The sequence below is a fragment of the Oncorhynchus masou genome, unplaced genomic scaffold (genome assembly GCF_036934945.1).
Source record: "Oncorhynchus masou masou isolate Uvic2021 unplaced genomic scaffold, UVic_Omas_1.1 unplaced_scaffold_2120, whole genome shotgun sequence".
Classification (NCBI taxonomy): Eukaryota; Metazoa; Chordata; class Actinopteri; order Salmoniformes; family Salmonidae; genus Oncorhynchus; species Oncorhynchus masou.
The window spans coordinates 41,491-59,709 of record NW_027008598.1 but is presented as its reverse complement, the minus strand read 5'-3'; the positions used below and the strand labels follow the sequence as shown (position 1 = coordinate 59,709).

Sequence of the window (18,219 nt, the reverse complement as noted above, 5' to 3'; positions counted from 1 at the left end):
GAGTTAGCTTGAGAATGTTAGAATAGAGTCAGTTTGACAATGTTAGAATAGAGTTAGTTAGACAATGTTAGGATAGAGTTAGTTTGACAATGTTAGGATAGAGTTAGTTAGATAATGTTAGGATAGAGTTAGTTAGATAATGTTAGGATAGAGTTAGTTAGATAATGTTAGGATAGAGTTAGTTTGACAATGTTAGAATAGAGTTAGTTTGACAATGTTAGAGTAAGTCAGTTTGACAATGTTAGAATAGAGTTAGTTAGATAATGTTAGGATAGGATTGACCATGTGTGAACGTATGGCCACAACAGCCCAACAGCCCAGTGTGTCTGTGTGTGTGTGTGTGTGTGTGTGTGTGTGTGTGTGTGTTTGGCCGTGTGTCTGTGTGTGTGTGTGTGTTTTGGCCGTGTGTCTGTGTGTGTGTGTGTGTGTGTGTGTGTGTGTGTGTGTGTGTGTGTGTGTGTGTGTGTGTGTGTGTGTGTGTGTGTGTGTGTGTGTGTGTGTGTGTGTGTGTGTTTGGCCATGTGTGTGGGTTGGCTGTGTTTGTGTGTTTGTTGGTGTGTGTGTGTTTGTTGGTGTGTTTGTGTGTGTGTGTGTGTGTGTATGTGTGTGTGTGTGTTTGTTGGTGTGTGTGTTGGTGTGTGTTTGTTTGTGTGTGTGTGTTTGTTGGTGTGTGTTTGTTTGTGTGTTTATTGGTGTGTGTGTGTGTTTTGTTTGTGTGTGTGTGCGTGCGTTTGTTGGTGTGTATGTGTGTGTGTGTTTGTTGGTGTGTGTGTTTGTTGGTGTGTGTTTGTTGGTGTGTGTGTGTGTGTGTTTGTTGATGTGTGTGTTTGTTGGTGTGTGTTTGTTAGTTGGTGTGTTTGTGTGTGTTTGTTGGTGTGTGTGTTTGTTGGTGTGTGTGTGTGTGTGTTTGTTGGTGTGTGTGTGTGTGTTTGTTGATGTGTGTGTTTGTTGGTGTGTGTGTGTGTGTGTGTGTGTGTTTGTTTGCGTGTGTTAGTTGGTGTGTTTGTGTGTGTTTGTTGGTGTGTGTGTTTGTTGGTGTGTGTGTGTGTGTTTGTTGGTGTGTGTGTTTGTTGGTGTGTGTGTTTGTTGGTGTGTGTGTGTGTTTTGTTGGTGTGTGTGTGTGTGTGTTTGTTGGTGTGTGTTTTGTGTTCCATCCAGGTTGGGTGTAATGGGGTTTTAATGGGCAACCTGGCATCGGGCAGTAGACACACACACACGTACACACCTCCACCTCCCCATCTGTCCCTCTTTAGGAGTACAGTTCACACATTCTCTCCTCTTCCTCTCTTCTCTTCCTCTCTTCTCTTTCTCTCTGTGTCTGTCTCCTCCAAGGTCACATCATCCTTCCAGTCTGTTTCCCCCATTTTTCTCTCTCTCAATTCAATTCCAACACCCCAGTCCGCTCTCTCCCTCTCTCTAGGTATGTTATCCCAGAGGTAACGACACTGGGGTGTTTCACCCAGTCCTCTCTCTCTAGGTATGTTATCCCAGAGGTAATGACACTGGGGTGTTTCACACAGTCCTCTCTCTCTCTAGGTATGTTATCCCAGAGGTAACGACACTGGGGTGTTTCACCCAGTCCTCTCTCTCTCTAGGTATGTTATCCCAGAGGTAACGACACTGGGGTGTTTCACACAGTCCTCTCTCTCTCTAGGTATGTTATCCCAGAGGTAATGACACTGGGGTGTTTCACACAGTCCTCTCTCTCTCTAGGTATGTTATCCCAGAGGTAACGACACTGGGGTGTTTCACCCAGTCCTCTCTCTCACTAGGTATGTTATCCCAGAGGTAACGACACTGGGGTGTTTCACACAGTCCTCTCTCTCTCTAGGTATGTTATCCCAGAGGTAATGACACTGGGGTGTTTCACCCAGTCCTCTCTCTCTCTAGGTATGTTATCCCAGAGGTAATGACACTGGGGTGTTTCACACAGTCCTCTCTCTAGGTATGTTATCCCAGAGGTAACGACACTGGGGTGTTTCACACAGTCCTCTCTCTCTCTAGGTATGTTATCCCAGAGGTAATGACACTGGGGTGTTTCACACAGTCCTCTCTCTCTCTGGTATGTTATCCCAAAGGTAACGACACTGGGGTGTTTCACACAGTCCTCTCTCTCTCTAGGTATGCAATCCCAGAGGTAATGACACTGGGGTGTTTCACACAGTCCTCTCTCTCTCTAGGTATGTTATCCCAGAGGTAACGACACTGGGGTGTTTCACACAGTCCTCTCTCTCTCTCTAGGTATGTAATCCCAGAGGTCAGAGGTCAGATGCTGGGTTGTATCAGTGTGTGGTCAGGAACAGGATGGGAGCCCTGTTACAGAGGAGAGCTGAGGTGCAGGTCGCCTGTAAGTACACACACACCTCTCTCTCTTTATCTCTCTCTCTTTATCTCTTTCTCTTGCTCTGCATCTCCATCTTTATCTCACTCCCTCTCTTTATCTCTCTCCCTCTCTCTCTCCCTCTCTCTCTCCCTCTCTCTCTCTCCCTCTCTTTATCTCTCTCCCTCTCTCTCTCCCTCTCTCTCCATCTCCCTCTCTTTATCTCTCTCTTTCTCCATCTCCCTCTCATTATCTCCCTCCCTCTCTCTCTCTGTCTCTCTCCCGCTCTCTCTTTCCTCCCTCTCTCCCCATCTCCCTCTCATTATCTCCCTCTCTCCCATCTCCCTCTCATTATCTCCCTCTCTCCCATCTCCCTCTCTTTATCGCTCTCACTTTCCATTTCCCTCTCATTATCTCTCTCCCTCTCTCTTTTACTCTCTTTTTCTCCCTAATCTCTCTCTTTTACTCTCTTTTTCTCCCTAATCTCTCTCTTTTGCTCTCTTTTTCTCCCTAATCTCTCTCTTTTACTCTCTTATCTCTCTCTTTTACTCTCTTTTCTCCCTAATCTCTCTCTTTTACTCTCTTATCTCTCTCTTTTACTCTCTTTTTCTCCCCTAATCTCTCTCTTTTACTCTCTTATCTCTCTCTTTTACTCTCTTTTTCTCCCTAATCTCTCTCTTTTACTCTCTTTCTCCCTAATCTCTCTCTTTTACTCTCTTTTTCTCCCTAATCTCTCTCTTTTACTCTCTTATCTCTCTCTTTTACTCTCTTTTTCTCCCTAATCTCTCTCTCTCTCTCTTTTACTCTCTTTTTCTCCCTAATCTCTCTCTCTCTCTCTTTTACTCTCTTTTTCTCCCTAATCTCTCTCTCTCTCTCTCTCTCTCTCTCTCTCTCTCTCTCTCTCTCTCTCTCTCTCTCTCTCTCTCTCTCTCTCTCTCTCTCTCTCTCTCTCTCTCTCTCTCTCTCTCTCTCTCTCTCTCTCTCTCTCTCTCACTTGCTTTCTCTCCCTAATGTCTCTCGTTCTCTCTAGTCATGGGTAACTTTTCTGGTGAAGAGCAGCGTCGTACGGTCAGTGTTGGTCGAGCTGCAGTCCTGGAACACTCCAACCGTCAGCTGCTTCCCGAGACCGCAGGTCACCTGGTACAGAGACGGTCACAAGATAATCCCCAGCAACAGAGTGTGAGTACCGCTGCCACTCAAACCACAATGTTCTAGTTAATGCTCAAATAATGGTCAAAACGCTACATTTTCTATTCACCATGTTAGTCAGGTTACAAAAAAAAAACAACTAACTTAGTGGATGAAGAATCAGAGGTCAACACTTTGTGGTGGGGGTCAAACCTCCTGCAGAGGTTGAAACACAGTGGATGAAGAATCAGAGGTCAACACTTTGTGGTTGGGGTCAAACCTCCTGCAGAGGTTGAAACACAGTGGATGAAGAATCAGAGGTCAACACTTTGTGGTTGGGGTCAAACCAGAGGTTGAAACACAGTGGATGAAGAATCAGAGGTCAACACTTTGTGGCTGGGGTCAAACCAGAGGTTGAAACACAGTGGATGTAACAGACATTTCTTTGGTCTGAATGTGATTCAGTAACATCTTGTCAGTGGCAGGGGTTTGGGCCATATCCACATTCTAACAGCCAACATAACTTCACTGCAAGGCCAGATAACCCAGTGCTTACAGTTATACTGCTATCTCAAAAGGCAACTCACTCCAAGAAGGAGTTGATGGTCTCTGCTGTAACCAAGAAGCTAGAGGGAGTTGATTGTCTCTGCTGTATTCAAGAAGCTAGAGGGGTTGATTGTCTCTGTTGTATTCAAGAAGCTAGAGGGGTTGATTGTCTCTGCTGTAATCAAGAAGCTAGAGGGGAGTTGATTGTCTTTGCTGTAATCAATAAGCTTGAGTGGATTGATTGTCTCTGCTGTAATCAATAAGCTTGAGTGGATTGATTGTCTCTTCTGTAACCAAGAAGCAAGAGGGAGTTGATTGTCTCTGCTGTAATCAAAAATGTATATATTTCCATAAATATTTCTTCATGCAATTAATATTTTACAATAGTATGTGCACTATTTGTAAAGCATTTATTTATCAATTATTTAGAATTTATTTATCAAGCATTTATCATTTATTTATATTTTATTTATAAAACATGTTTGCACACCTTGCAGGTTGATATGCATCTGATGTGTATGCTAAAGGGGATGACCAGCAATGTTCTCTAGTGGGTACTGATATGCTGATAGACCAGCAATGTTCTCTAGTGGGTACTGATATGCTGATAGACCAGCAATGTTCTCTAGTGGGTACTGATATGCTGATAGACCAGCAATGTTCTCTAGTGAGTACTGATATGCTGATAGACCAGCAATGTTCTCTAGTGGTACTGATATTCTGATAGACCAGCAATGTTCTCTAGTGGGTACTGATATGCTGATAGACCAGCAATGTTCTCTAGTGAGTACTGATATGCTGATAGACCAGCAATGTTCTCTAGTGGGTACTGATATGCTGATAGACCAGCAATGTTCTCTAGTGAGTACTGATATGCTGATAGACCAGCAATGTTCTCTAGTGGGTGCTGATATGCTGATAGACCAGCAATGTTCTCTAGTGGGTACTGATATGCTGATAGGCCAGCAATGTTCTCTAGTGGGTACTGATATGCTGATAGACCAGCAATGTTCTCTAGTGGGTACTGATATGCTGATAGGCCAGCAATGTTCTCTAGTGGGTGCTGATATGCTGATAGGCCAGCAATGTTCTCTAGTGGGTACTGATATGCTGATAGACCAGCAATGTTCTCTAGTGGGTACTGATATGCTGATAGGCCAGCAATGTTCTCTAGTGGGTGCTGATATGCTGATAGACCAGCAATGTTCTCTAGTGGGTACTGATATGCTGATAGACCAGCAATGTTCTCTAGTGGGTACTGATATGCTGATAGACCAGCAATGTTCTCTAGTGGGTACTGATATGCTGATAGACCAGCAATGTTCTCTAGTGGGTACTGATATGCTGATCAGGCGGTCAAAACCTCCGACAGTCAATCAGAGACTAAAATCACAATCCACCTTCTCCATTGAAGCTGTTCCTTGTGCTGTGTGTGTGTGTGTGTGTGTGTGTGTGTGTGTGTGTGTGTGTGTGTGTGTGTGTGTGTGTGTGTGTGTGTGTGTGTGTGTGTTTTGACACTGTCTGTGATTCTCCCGGAAAAGAACAATTTACACCTTTCTTCTTCACACCTTCACTTGTCTTAACACGACCTGCCTCTCTCTCTCTCTCTTTCCCTCCACTCTCTCTCTTTCCCCCTCCTCTCTCTCTCTCTTCCCCTTCCTCTCTCTCTTTCCCCCTCCTCTCTCTCTCTCTCTTTCCCCCTCCTCTCTCTCTCTCTTCCCCCTCCTCTCTCTCTCTCGCTTTCCCCCTCCTCTCTCTCTCTCTCTTTCCCCCCTCTCTCTCTCTCTCTCTCTTTCCCCTTCCTCTCTCTCTTTCCCCCTCCTCTCTCTCTCTCTCTCTCTCTCTCTCTCTCTCTCTCTCTCTCTCTCTCTCTCTCTCTCTCTCTCTCTCTATTCAATTCAAGGGCTTTATTGGCATGGGAAACATGTGTTAACATTGCCAATGGAAGTGAGGTAGATATTATTCAAAAGTGAAATCAACAATAAAAATGTCTCTCTCTCCCTTGTTCTCTCTCCTCTCTCTCTCTCTCCTTCGTTCTCTCCCCTCTCTCTCTCTCCCTCGTTCTCTCCCTCTCTCTCTCTCTCTCCTTCGTTCTCTCTCCCTCTCTCTCTCCTCTCCCTCATTCTCTCTCCCTCTCTCTCTCTCCTTCTCTCTCCCTCTCTCTCTCTCTCCCCTCGTTCTCTCTCCCTCTCTCTCTCCTCCCTTCGTTCTCTCTCCCTCTCTCTCTCTCCCTCGTTCTCTCTCCCTCTCTCTCTCTCTCTCCTTCGTTCTCTCTCCCTCTCTCTCTCTCCCCTCGTTCTCTCTCCCTCTCTCTCTCTCTCCTTCGTTCTCTCTCCCTCTCTCTCTCTCTCCCTCGTTCTCTCTCCCTCTCTCTCTCTCTCCTTCGTTCTCTCTCCCTCTCTCTCTCTCTCTCTCTCCCTCTCTCTCTTTCACCCTTGTGTGTTGGTACAGAGTTATGGGAATTCATTCCTCTTCATTTGTCCAAAACTGTTTTAACATTCAGACATGCGAGTGATTCATTACTCACTGCATGTCTGAATGTCTCATTGAGACCCCCTCAGATAGTCTCTCACTGAGACCCCCCACAGATAGTCTCTCGCTGAGACCCCCTCAGATAGTCTCTCACTGAGACCCCCTCAGATAGTTTGAGTGAGAGAGAGAGATTCATTAAGAGATTCATTATTCAAAGAAATTACAAAATGTCTTCCAAATGTTAGATTATTAAACCCAGATGAAAAACTAAAAATAATCAGTAAAGTGGGCGAAAGAGCAACAGCTCCTCTTGTCGACAAATATGTATTTGGAAGAGCCTGAGGGACATTGAATAGTTACATCTGATACAGGACATAGTGTCAGAGCCCTGGCATTCCTATCTAGCAGGACATAGTGTCAGAGCCCTGGCATTCCTATCTAGCAGGACATGGTGTCAGAGCCTAGCATTCCTATCTAGCAGGACATGGTGTCAGAGCCCTAGCAGTCCAAGCTGGCAGCAGGACATAGTGTCAGAGCCCTAGCAGTCCAAGCTGGCAGCAGGACATAATGTCAGAGCCCTGGCATTCCTATCTAGCAGGACATGGTGACAGAGGCCTAGCAGTCAAGCTGGCAGCAGGACATAGTGTCAGAGCCCTAGCATTCCTATCTCTTGGGACATAGTGTCAGAGCCCTGGCATTCCTATCTAGCAGGACATAGTGTCAGAGCCCTAGCATTCCTATCTAGCAGGACATAGTGTCAGAGCCCTAGCATTCCTATCTAGCAGGACATAGTGTCAGAGCCCTAGCAGTCCTAACTAGAAGCAGGACATAGTGTCAGAGCCCTAGCATTCCTATCTGCAGGACATAGTGTCAGAGCCCTAGCATTCCTATCTAGCAGGACATAGTGTCAGAGCCCTAGCAGTCCTAGCTGGCAGCAGGACATAGTGTCAGAGCCCTAGCATTCCTAGCTGGCAGCAGGACATAGTGTCAGAGCCCTGGCATTCCTATCTAGCAGGACATGGTGTCAGAGCCCTAGCAGTCCAAGCTGGCAGCAGGACATAGTGTCAGAGCCCTAGCAGTCCAAGCTGGCAGCAGGACATAGTGTCAGAGCCCTAGCATTCCTATCTAGCAGGACATAGTGTCAGAGCCCTAGCATTCCTATCTAGCAGGACATAGTGTCAGAGCCCTAGCAGTCCTAGCTGGCAGCAAGACATAGTGTCAAAGCCCTAACAGTCCTATCTAGCAGCAGGACAGTGTCAAAGCCCTAACAGTCCTAGCTGGCAGCAGGACATAGTGTCAGAGCCCTAGCAGTCCTCGCTAGCAGGTCATAGTGTCAGAGCCCTAGCAGTCTAGCTAGCAGCAGAGTACATAGTGTTATGTGACTTGAATCCAATCTCTTACTGTGTCATCTTTTTAATAATAGAAAAATAAACAAGATAGAAAGGCTTTTCCTTTTGATGACTGCTTGAACTTGCCATTTCTCAAATGTGCCTTCCCCCTTTTCCCTCTCACTCCTTCTCCCTCTCGGCCAGTTAAATGAATTGCTTCTTTGGTCTTTTAATGTAGTGGAAAATAACTGATTGTGTTGATATGGTAACAGGCGGCTCAGCCTTCTAACCCTCTTCCTCTCCTTCAAACCCTCCTCCTCTTCCTCTCCTTCTAACCCTCCTCCTCTTCCTCTCCCTTCTAACCCTCTAACCCTCTTCCTCTCCTTCTAACCCTCCTCCTCTTCCTCGCCTTCTAACCCTCTTCCTCTCCTTCTAACCCTCATCCTCTTCCTCGCCTTCTAACCCTCTTCCTCTCCTTCTAACCCTCCTCCTCTTCCTCTCCTTCTAACCCTCCTCCTCTTCCTCTCCTTCTAACCCTCCTCCTCTTCCTCTCCTTCTAACCCCTCCTCCTCTTCCTCTCCTTCTAACCCTCCTCCTCTTCCTCTCCTTCTTAACCCTCCTCCTCTTCCTCTCCTTCTAACCCTCCTCCTCTTCCTCTCCTTCTAACCCTCCTCCTCTTCCTCTCCTTCTAACCCTCTTCCTCTCCTTCTTAACCCTCATCCTCTTCCTCTCCTTCTAACCCTCCTCCTCTTCCTCTCCTTCTAACCCTCATCCTCTTCCCCTCTCCTTCTAACCCTCCTCCTCTTCCTCTCCTTCTAACCCTCCTCCTCTTCCTCTCCTTCTAACCCTCCTACTCTTCCTCGCCTTCTAACCCTCCTCCTCTTCCTCGCCTTCTAACCCTCCTCCTCTTCCTCGCCTTCTAACCCTCCCCTCCTCTTCCTCTCCTTCTAACCCTCCTCTTCCTCGCCTTCTAACCCTCTTCCTCTCCTTCTGACCCTCCTCCTCTTCCTCTCCTTCTATCCCTCCTCCTCTTCCTCTCCTTCTAACCCTCTTCCTCTCCTTCTGACCCTCCTCCTCTTCCTCTCCTTCTATCCCTCCTCCTCTTCCTCTCCTTCTAACCCTCTTCCTCTCCTTCTAACCCTCCTCCTCTTCCTCGCCTTCTAACCCTCTTCTCTCCTTCTAACCCTCATCCTCTTCCTCGCCTCTAACCCTCTTCCTCTCCTTCTAACCCTCCTCCTCTTCATCTCCTTCTAACCCTCCTCCTCTCCTTCTAACCCTCCTCCTCTTCCTCTCCTTCTAACCCTCCTCCTCTTCCTCTCCTTCTAACCCTCCTCCTCTTCCCTCTCCTTCTAACCCTCCTCCTCTTCCTCTCCTTCTAACCCTCCTCCTCTTCCTCTCCTTCTTACCCTCCTCCTCTTCCTCTCCTTCTAACCCTCCTCCTCTTCCTCTCCTTCTGACCCTCCTCCTCTTCCTCTCCTTCTAACCCTCCTCCTCTTCTCTCCTTCTAACCCTCCTCCTCTTCCTCTCCTTCTATCCCTCATTCTCTTCCTCTCCTTCTAACCCTCCTCCTCTTCCTCTCCTTCTAACCCTCCTCCTCCTCCTCTCTCCTTCTAACCCTCCTCCTCTTCCTCTCCCTTCTAACCCTCCTCCTCTTCCTCTCCTTCTAACCCTCCTCCTCTTCCTCTCCTTCTAACCCTCCTCCTCTTCCTCTCCTTCTAACCCTCCTCCTCTTCATCTCCTTCTAACCCTCTTCCTCTTCATCTCCTTCTAACCCTCCTCCTCTTCATCTCCTTCTAACCCTCCTCCTCTTCATCTCCTTCTAACCCTCCTCCTCTTCCTCTCCTTCTAACCCTCCTCCTCTTCCTCTCCTTCTAACCCTCCTCCTCTTCCTCTCCTTCTAACCCTCCTCCTCTTCCTCTCCTTCTAACCCTCCTCCTCCTCTCCTTCTAACCCTCCTCTTCTTCCTCTCCTTCTAACCCTCCTCCTCCTCTCCTTCTAACCCTCCTCCTCTTCCTCTCCTTCTAACCCTCCTCCTCCTCCCCTCTCCTTCTAACCCTCCTCCTCTTCCTCTCCTTCTAACCCTCCTCCTCTTCCTCTCCTTCTAACCCTCCTCCTCTTCCTCTCCTTCTAACCCTCCTCCTCTTTCTCTCCTTCTAACCCCTCCTCCTCTTCCTCTCCTTCTAACCCTCCTCCTCTTCCTCTCCTTCTTACCCTCCTCCTCTTCCTCTCCTTCTAACCCTCCTCCTCTTCCTCTCCTTCTAACCCTCCTCCTCTTCCTCTCCTTCTAACCCTCTTCTCTCCTTCTAACCCTCCTCCTCTTCCTCTCCCTTCTAACCCTCCTCCTCTTCCTCTCCTTCTAACCCTCCTCTCTTTCTCTCCTTCTAACCCTCCTCCTCTTTCTCTCCTTCTAACCCTCCTCCTCTTCCTCTCCTTCTAACCGTCCTCCTCTTCCTCTCCTTCTAACCCTCCTCTTCCTCTCCTTCTAACCCTCCTCCTCTTTATCTCCTTCTAACCCTCCTCCTCTTCCTCTCCTTCTAACCCTCCTCCTCTTTCTCTCCTTCTAACCCTCCTCCTCTTTCTCTCCTTCTAACCCTCCTCCTCTTTCTCTCCTTCTAACCCTCCTCCTCTTCCTCTCCTTCTAACCCTCCTCCTCTTTCTCTCCTTCTAACCCTCCTCCTCTTCCTCTCCTTCTAACCCCTCCTCCTCTTCCTCTCCCTTCTAACCCTCCTCCTCTTTCTCTCCTTCTAACCCTCCTCCTCTTTCTCTCCTTCTAACCCTCCTCCCCTTTCTCTCCTTCTAACCCTCCTCCTCTTCCTCTCCTTCTAACCCTCCTCCTCTTTCTCTCCTTCTAACCCTCCTCCTCTTCCTCTCCCTTCTAACCCTCCTCCTCTTTCTCTCATTCTAACCCTCCTCCTCTTCCTCTCCTTCTAACCCTCTTCCTCTCCTTCTAACCCTCCTCCTCTTCCTCTCCTTCTAACCCTCCTCCTCTTCCTCTCCTTCTAACCCTCCTCCTCTTCCTCTCCTTCTAACCCTCCTCCTCTTTCTCTCCCTTCTAACCCTCCTCCTCTTCCTCTCCTTCTAACCCTCTTCCTCTCCTTCTAACCCTCCTCCTCTTCCTCTCCTTCTTAACCCTCCTCCTCTTCCTCTCCTTCTAACCCTCCTCCTCTTTCTCTCCTTCTAACCCTCCTCCTCTTCCTCTCCTTCTAACCCTCTTCCTCTCCTTCTAACCCTCCTCCTCTTTCTCTCCTTCTAACCCTCCTCCTCTTCCTCTCCTTCTAACCCTCCCCTCCTCTTTCTCTCCTTCTAACCCTCCTCCTCTTCCTCTCCTTCTAACCCTCCTCCTCTTTCTCTCCTTCTAACCCTCCTCCTCTTCCTCTCCTTCTCCTTCAATCATTTTCTCTTGACCTATACTCACTTTGGCACCTTTTTCTCTATCTATGTCTTGTTGTAAGAGGTGGTGTCTGTCTTGTTGTAGGAGGTGTTATCTGTCTTGTTGTAAGAGATGTTGTCTGTCTTGTTGTAGGAGGTGTTGTTTGTCTTGTTGTAGGAGGTGTTCTCTGTCTTGTTGTAAGAGATGTTGTCTGTCTTGTTGTAAGAGATGTTGTCTGTCGTGTTGTAAGAGGTTTGTCTGTCTTGTTGTAGGAGGTGTTGTCTGTCTTGTTGTAAGAAGTGTTGTCTGTCTTGTTGTAAAAAGAAGTGTTGTCTGTCTTGTTGTAAGAAGTGTTGTCTGTCTTGTTGTAGGAGGTGTTGTCTGTCTTGTTGTAGGAGGTGTTGTCTGTCTTGTTGTAGGAGGTGTTGTCTGTCTTGTTGTAGGAGGTGTTGTCTGTCTTGTAAGATGTGGTGTCTGTCTTGTTGTAGGAGGTGGTGTCTGTCTTGTTGTAGGAGGTGTTGTCTGTCTTATTTTATCTTGCCGATCCTTCTTCCTTCTCCTTTAATCTCTTCTCACTCTCTCAGTACATAACTCTTCAACATTCCCTTTCTGGTTTCTCCCCACAATAAATCTCTCCCTCCTGTGTGTGTGTGTGTGTGTGTGTGTGTGTGTGTGTGTGTGTGTGTGTGTGTGTGTGTGTGTGTGTGTGTGTGTGTGCTGTTTGTCTCTTTGTGTGTGTGTGTTCTCTCTTTCCCTGTCTCATCTACTTCTGTCTGTCTGCTCTGCAACAGCTGTCTGGTCCCATTACTCTGACTCAGTGACAGAGAGAGGGGAGGGAGGGATCGTGAGAGAGAGAAGGGATAGAAAAGGAGGGAGAGAGAGAGAAGGAGGGAAAAGACAGGAGGAAGGGAGAGGAAGAAGAGAGAAGGATGTGGAGAGATGGGGAGAGAGAGACAGTGACACATTGGAGAGAATTAGCAAAAAAACAGAGCAAACTGGAATACTATTTGGCCCTACACAGTGAGTACACAGTGGCAGAATACCTGACCACTGTGACAGCCCAAACTTAAGGAAGTCTTTGACTATGTGCAGATTCAGTGAGCATAGCCTTGCTGTTGAGAAAGGCCGCCTTAGCCTGTCTTCTCTTGAGAGCCAGGTCTGCCTATGTGCTCACTGCCCACAACATGAGGTGGAAACTGAGCTGCACCTCCTAACCTCCTGCCAAATGTATGACCATATTAGAGACACGTATTTCCCTCAGATTACATAGATCCACAAAGAATTTGAAAACAAACCTAATTTTGTAAAACTCCCATATCTACTGGGTGAAATTCCACAGTGTGCCATCAGAGCAGCAAGATTTGTGACTTGTTGCCACGAGAAAAGGGCAACCAGTGAAGAACACGCACCATTGTAAATACAACCCATATCTATGCTTATTTATTTTATGTTGTGTCCTTAACCATTTGTACATTGTAAAAACACTGTATATATATATATATATAATATGACATTTGTAATGTCTTTATTGTTTTGAAACTTCTGTATGTGTGATGTACCCTGTTAATTTTTATTGTTTATTTCACTTTATATATTATCTACCTTACTTGCTTTGGCAATGTTCACACATGTTACCCATGCCAATAAAGCCCCTTGAATTGAATTGAATTGAGAGAGAGGTCTAGAGAGGGGCGAGAGAAGATGGCGAGAGAGAGAGATGGCGAGAGAGAGAGATGGCGAGAAAGAGAGATGGCGAGAGAGAGAGAGATGGCGAGTTAGAGAGGGGAGAGAGAGAGGTGAGAGAGAGATGGGGAGAGGGATGGGGAGAGAGAGGGGAAGGCTGAAGGGAGAGGGGAGAGAGAGAGAGGGATGGGGAGAGAGAGGGGAGAGAGAGAGAGGGGGGAGAGAGTGATGGCGAGAGAGAGACGAGAGGGAGAGAGCGAGAGAGGAGAGAGAGCGAAAGGGAGAGGAGCGAGAGCGAGGGATGGCGAGGAGGGCGAAGAGAGAGATGGCGAGAGAGAGAGGGGATGGGCGAGAGAGAGGGGAGAGATGGGGGGAGAGAGAGAGATGGGCGAGAGAGAGAGATGGCGAGAGGGAGAGAGGAAGATGGCGAGAGGGAGAGAAGAGATGGCGAGAGGAAGAGGGATGAGGGGAGAGAGAGGTCAAGGGGGAGAGATGGGTGGGGAGATGAGCGAGAGGAGAGAGAGATGGCGAGAGGGAGAGAGAGAGAGGGCGAGAGGGAGAGAGATGGCGAGAGGGAGAGAATGGCGAGAGAGAGATGGCGAGAAGGAGAGAGAGAGAGGGCGAGAGAGAGGGAGAGAGATGGCGAGAGAGAGGGAGAACGAGAGATCGAGTCGAGAGAGGGAGAGAGGAGAGAGGGAGAGGCTGAACACGAGGCGAGAGGGAGAGAGAGAGATGGTGAGAGAGAGAGCGAGAGGAGAAGATAGAGATGGCGAGAGAGGAGGGAAGAGGCGAAAGAGAGAGAGAGCAGATGGAGAGAGAGAGAGATGGCGAGAGAGAGAGAGAGAGAGTTATGGCAAGAGAGAGAGCGAGAGAGTGAGAGAGAGAGAGAAATGCGAGAGGGAGAGAGATGGCGAGAAGAGAGATGGCGAAGAGAGAGAGAGGCGAAGAGAGAGAGATGGCAAAGAGAGAGAGATGGCAGAGAGAGAGAGATGGCGAGAGAGAGAGATCGCGAGAGAGAGAGAGATGGCGAGAGAGATGGCAAGAGAGAGAGAGATGGCAAGAGAGAGAGATGGCCACAGGTCAGTTAGTGAGACTGAACACAGGTCAGTGAGGCTGAACACAGGTCAGTCAGTGAGGCTGAACACAGGTCAGTTAGTGAGACTGAACACAGGTCAGTCAGTGAGGCTGAACACAGGTCAGTCAGTGAGGCTGAACACAGGTCAGTTAGTGAGGCTGAACACAGGTCAGTTAGTGAGGCTGAACACAGGTCAGTTAGTGAGGCTGAACACAGGTCAGTTAGAGAGGCTGAACACAGGTCAGTTAGAGAGGCTGAACACAGGTCAGTTAGTGAGGCTGAACACAGGTCAGTTAGAGAGGCTGAACACAGGTCAGTTAGAGGCTGAACACAGGTCAGTTAGTGAGGCTGAACACAGGTCAGTTAGAGAGGCTGAACACAGGTCAGTCAGTGAGGCTGAACACAGGTCAGTGAGGCTGAACACAGGTCAGTTAGAGAGGCTGAACACAGGTCAGTTAGTGAGGCTGAACACAGGTCAGTGAGGCTGAACACAGGTCAGTTAGAGACTGAACACAGGTCAGTTAGAGAGGCTGAACACAGGTCAGTTAGAGAGGCTGAACACAGGTCAGTTAGAGGCTGAACACAGGTCAGTGAGGCTGAACACAGGTCAGTTAGAGAGACTGAACACAGGTCAGTGAGGCTGAACACAGGTCAGTTAGTGAGGCTGAACACAGGTCAGTTAGAGAGGCTGAACACAGGTCAGTTAGTGAGGCTGAACACAGGTCAGTTAGAGAGGCTGAACACAGGTCAGTTAGTGAGACTGAACACAGGTCAGTTAGAGAGGCTGAACACAGGTCAGTTAGTGAGGCTGAACACAGGTCAGTTAGTGAGGCTGAACACAGGTCAGTTAGTGAGGCTGAACACAGGTCAGTTAGAGAGGCTGAACACAGGTCAGTTAGTGAGGCTGAACACAGGTCAGTTAGAGGCTGAACACAGGTCAGTTAGTGAGGCTGAACACAGGTCAGTGAGGCTGAACACAGGTCAGTTAGTGAGAATGAACACAGGTCACTGAGGCTGAACACAGGTCAGTTAGAGAGGCTGAACACAGGTCAGTGAGGCTGAACACAGGTCAGTGAGGCTGAACACAGGTCAGTCAGTGAGGCTGAACACAGGTCAGTGAGGCTGAACACTGTTCAGTGAGGCTGAACACAGGTCAGTCAGTGAGGCTGAACACAGGTCAGTCAGTGAAGCTCTTGTACTGTGTTGTGTTATTGTCTCTCACCTGCTTAATCGTAGGTTTTAACAGACTTGCGTTGAGCAGACAGCATGAGCTGCGTCCCAATGATCTCTCCTTTCTCCCGAAAAACCTGCACTAGTTCACTTCCCTTCATTGATATGAAAAGGAAACAACTTGTGTGTGGGGAACTTCCTGCAGCTCATTCCGACGCTTTTCAAGTTGTGGAGAAATGACTGGAAATGGAGAGATTAATGTGACGCTGTCAGTTGATACAGGGAACGGTATCCCGGGAAACAGAGTCGCCCGTCCATTTGTTTTTATACAGCGTCTGACCTTCCATCCCTCCGTTCTCTCCTCTCTTCCTCTCCCTTCCTCATCCTAGTTTAATTTCTCTCTCTGTTCCTCTCTCTTTCCATCCCCCCAGTTGTGCTTAGATAAACAGTCTGTATCCTGACTCTCTCTCTCACACACACACACACACACACACACACACACACACACACACACACACACACACACACACACACACACACACACACACACACACACACACACACACACACACACACACACACACACACACACACACACACACACACACACACACACAGTGTAGCTTAGTGGTCAGAGCATTGGACTAGTAACCGGAAGGTTGCAAGTTCAAATCCCCCGAGCTGACAAGGTACAAAATCTGTCGTTCTGCCCCTGAACAGGCAGTTAACCCACTGTTCCTAGGCCGTCATTGAAAATAAGATTTTGTTCTTAACTGACTTGCCTAGTAAAATAAAGATAAAAAAATAAAATAAAATAAAAAACACACACACCAGTTAGCCCCCCCCAGAGTCCACATGAAAACAGTCAGCCTGGCAGAGGAAGATATATCACAGTCTCTTTGGGGTGTTTTTGAAGGACCAGCTGTCCACACCTCTACCTTGCTAGAAGTAGTTAGTCAGTTTGGACAGTGGGACTCTGTGTGTGAGTCAGTTTGGACAGTGGGACTCTGTGTGTTAGTCAGTTTGGACAGTGGGACTCTGTGTGTGAGTCAGTTTGGACAGTGGGACTCTGTGTGTGTCAGTTTGGACAGTGGGACTCTGTGTGTGAGTCAGAGAGAGGGGGAGATTGAGAGAGAGAGGGAGAAAATTGAGAGAGAGAGATTGAGAGAGAGATGGAGATATTGAGATATTGAGAGAGATTGAGAGAGAGGTAGAGATTGAGAGAGTGAGGGAGAGATTGAGAGAGAGAGGGAGATTGAGAAAGTGAGGGAGAGATTGAGAGAGAGGGGAGAAATTGAGAGAGAGATTTAGAGAGAGAGATATTGAGAGAGAGAGGGAGAGATTGAGAGAGAGGGAGATGATTGAGAGAGAGAGAGAGATTGAGAGAGTGAGGGAGAGATTGAGAGAGTGAGGGAGAGATTGAGAGAGGAGAAAAATTGAGAGAGAGAGATATTGAGAGGGAGAGATTGAGAGAGAGAGAGGTGGAGATATTGAGAGAGGGAGAAATTGAGAGAGAGAGAGAGATTGAGAGAGAGAGGGAGAGATTGAGAGAGTGAGGAGAGATTGAGAAAGAGAGAGAGATTGAGAGAGATGGAGAGATGGAGAGATTGAGAGAGGGAGAGATTGAGAGAGAGAGGAGAGAGAGATTGAGAGAGAGGAGAGATTGAGAGAGGAGAGATTGAGAGAGAGAGGAGAGAGAGATTGAGAGAGAGAGGAGATTGAGAGAGTGAGAGAGAGATTGAGAGAGAGATGGAGAGATGGAGAGATGGAGAGATTGAGAGAGGGAGAGATTGAGAGAGAGAGGAGAGAGAGATTGAGAGAGAGAGGAGAGAGATTGAGAGAGTGAGGGAGAGATTGAGAAAGAGAGAGAGATTGAGAGAGAGATGGAGAGAGATGGAGAGATTGAGAGGATGGGAGAGATTGAGGGAGAGAGAGATTGAGAGAGAGGCAGAGATTGAGAGAGAGAGAGCGGGGGAGATATTGAGAGATTGAGAGAGAGAGAGAGATGGAGAGATTGAGAGAGAGAGATGGAGAGATTGAGAGAGAGCGGGAGAGATTGAGACAGAGAGAGATTGAGAGAGAGGGAGAGATGGGGGGCAGAGAAAGAGAGAGGAGAGATGGGGGAGAAAGAGAGAGAGGGAGAGAGATGGGGAGAGAAAGAGAGAGATGGGGGAGAGAAAGAGAGAGGGAGAGAGATGGGGAGAGAGAAAGAGATAGGGAGAGAGATGGGGGGAGAGAAAGAGAGAGAGATGGGGGAGAGAGAGGAGAGATGGGGAGAGAGAAAGAGATAGGGAGAGAGATGGGGGGAGAGAAAGAGAGAGAGATGGGGGAGAGAGAGGGAGAGATGGAGAGAGAGAAAGAGAGAGAGGGAGAGATGGGGGGGAGAGAGAGGGAGAAATGGAGAGAGAGAAAGAGGGAGAGATGGAGAGAGAGAAAGAGAGAGGGAGAGATGGGGGGAGAGAAGAGAGAGAGAGAGATGGAGAGATAGGGGGAGAGAAAGAGAGAGAGGGAGAGATACAGATACAGATCTCTCCGTGATCAATTTGATCGTTTATTAACGTTTACTAATACCTAAACTTGGATTACAGAAGTAGGTTGAAGTGTTTTGTCAAAGTTTATAGGCAACTTTATGAATTTTATAAAATGACGTCGCGTTCGGAAACGTGACTTTTTCCATGGATTTCTCGGTGTTCATAGATGAACATTTTGGGTATATATGGACCGATTTAATCGGAAAAAAGACCCAATTGTGATGTTTATGGAACATATAGGAGTGCCAACAAAGAAGCTCGTCAAAGGTAATGAATGTTTTATATTTTATTTCTGCGTTTTGGGTAGCGCCGGCTACGCTAATTTCTTTGTTTACGTCCCCTTTGTGTGTTTCTGGGGGCTGCATGCTATCAGATAATAGCTTCTCATGCTTTCGCCGAAAAGCATTTTACAAATCTGACATGTTGGCTATATTCACAACGAGTGTGGCTTTAATTGAGTACCTTGCATGTGAGTTTTAATGAAAGTTTGAATTGTATCGAGGACAATTAGTTGGCGCTCTGGAATTTCCGCTGATTTGGTTCCTGTACAGGTACTTAATCCGTAAGAAGTTAAGTGTTGCAGTCATTTCAGTCGC

The 18,219-nt window shown here is 47.7% G+C and overlaps 1 pseudogene; it reads left to right on the top strand.

Annotated features, from left to right (window-relative positions):
- Window positions 1–18,219, top strand: part of LOC135532932 (protein sidekick-1-like) — a 47,852-nt pseudogene that overhangs the window by 18,373 nt on the left and 11,260 nt on the right.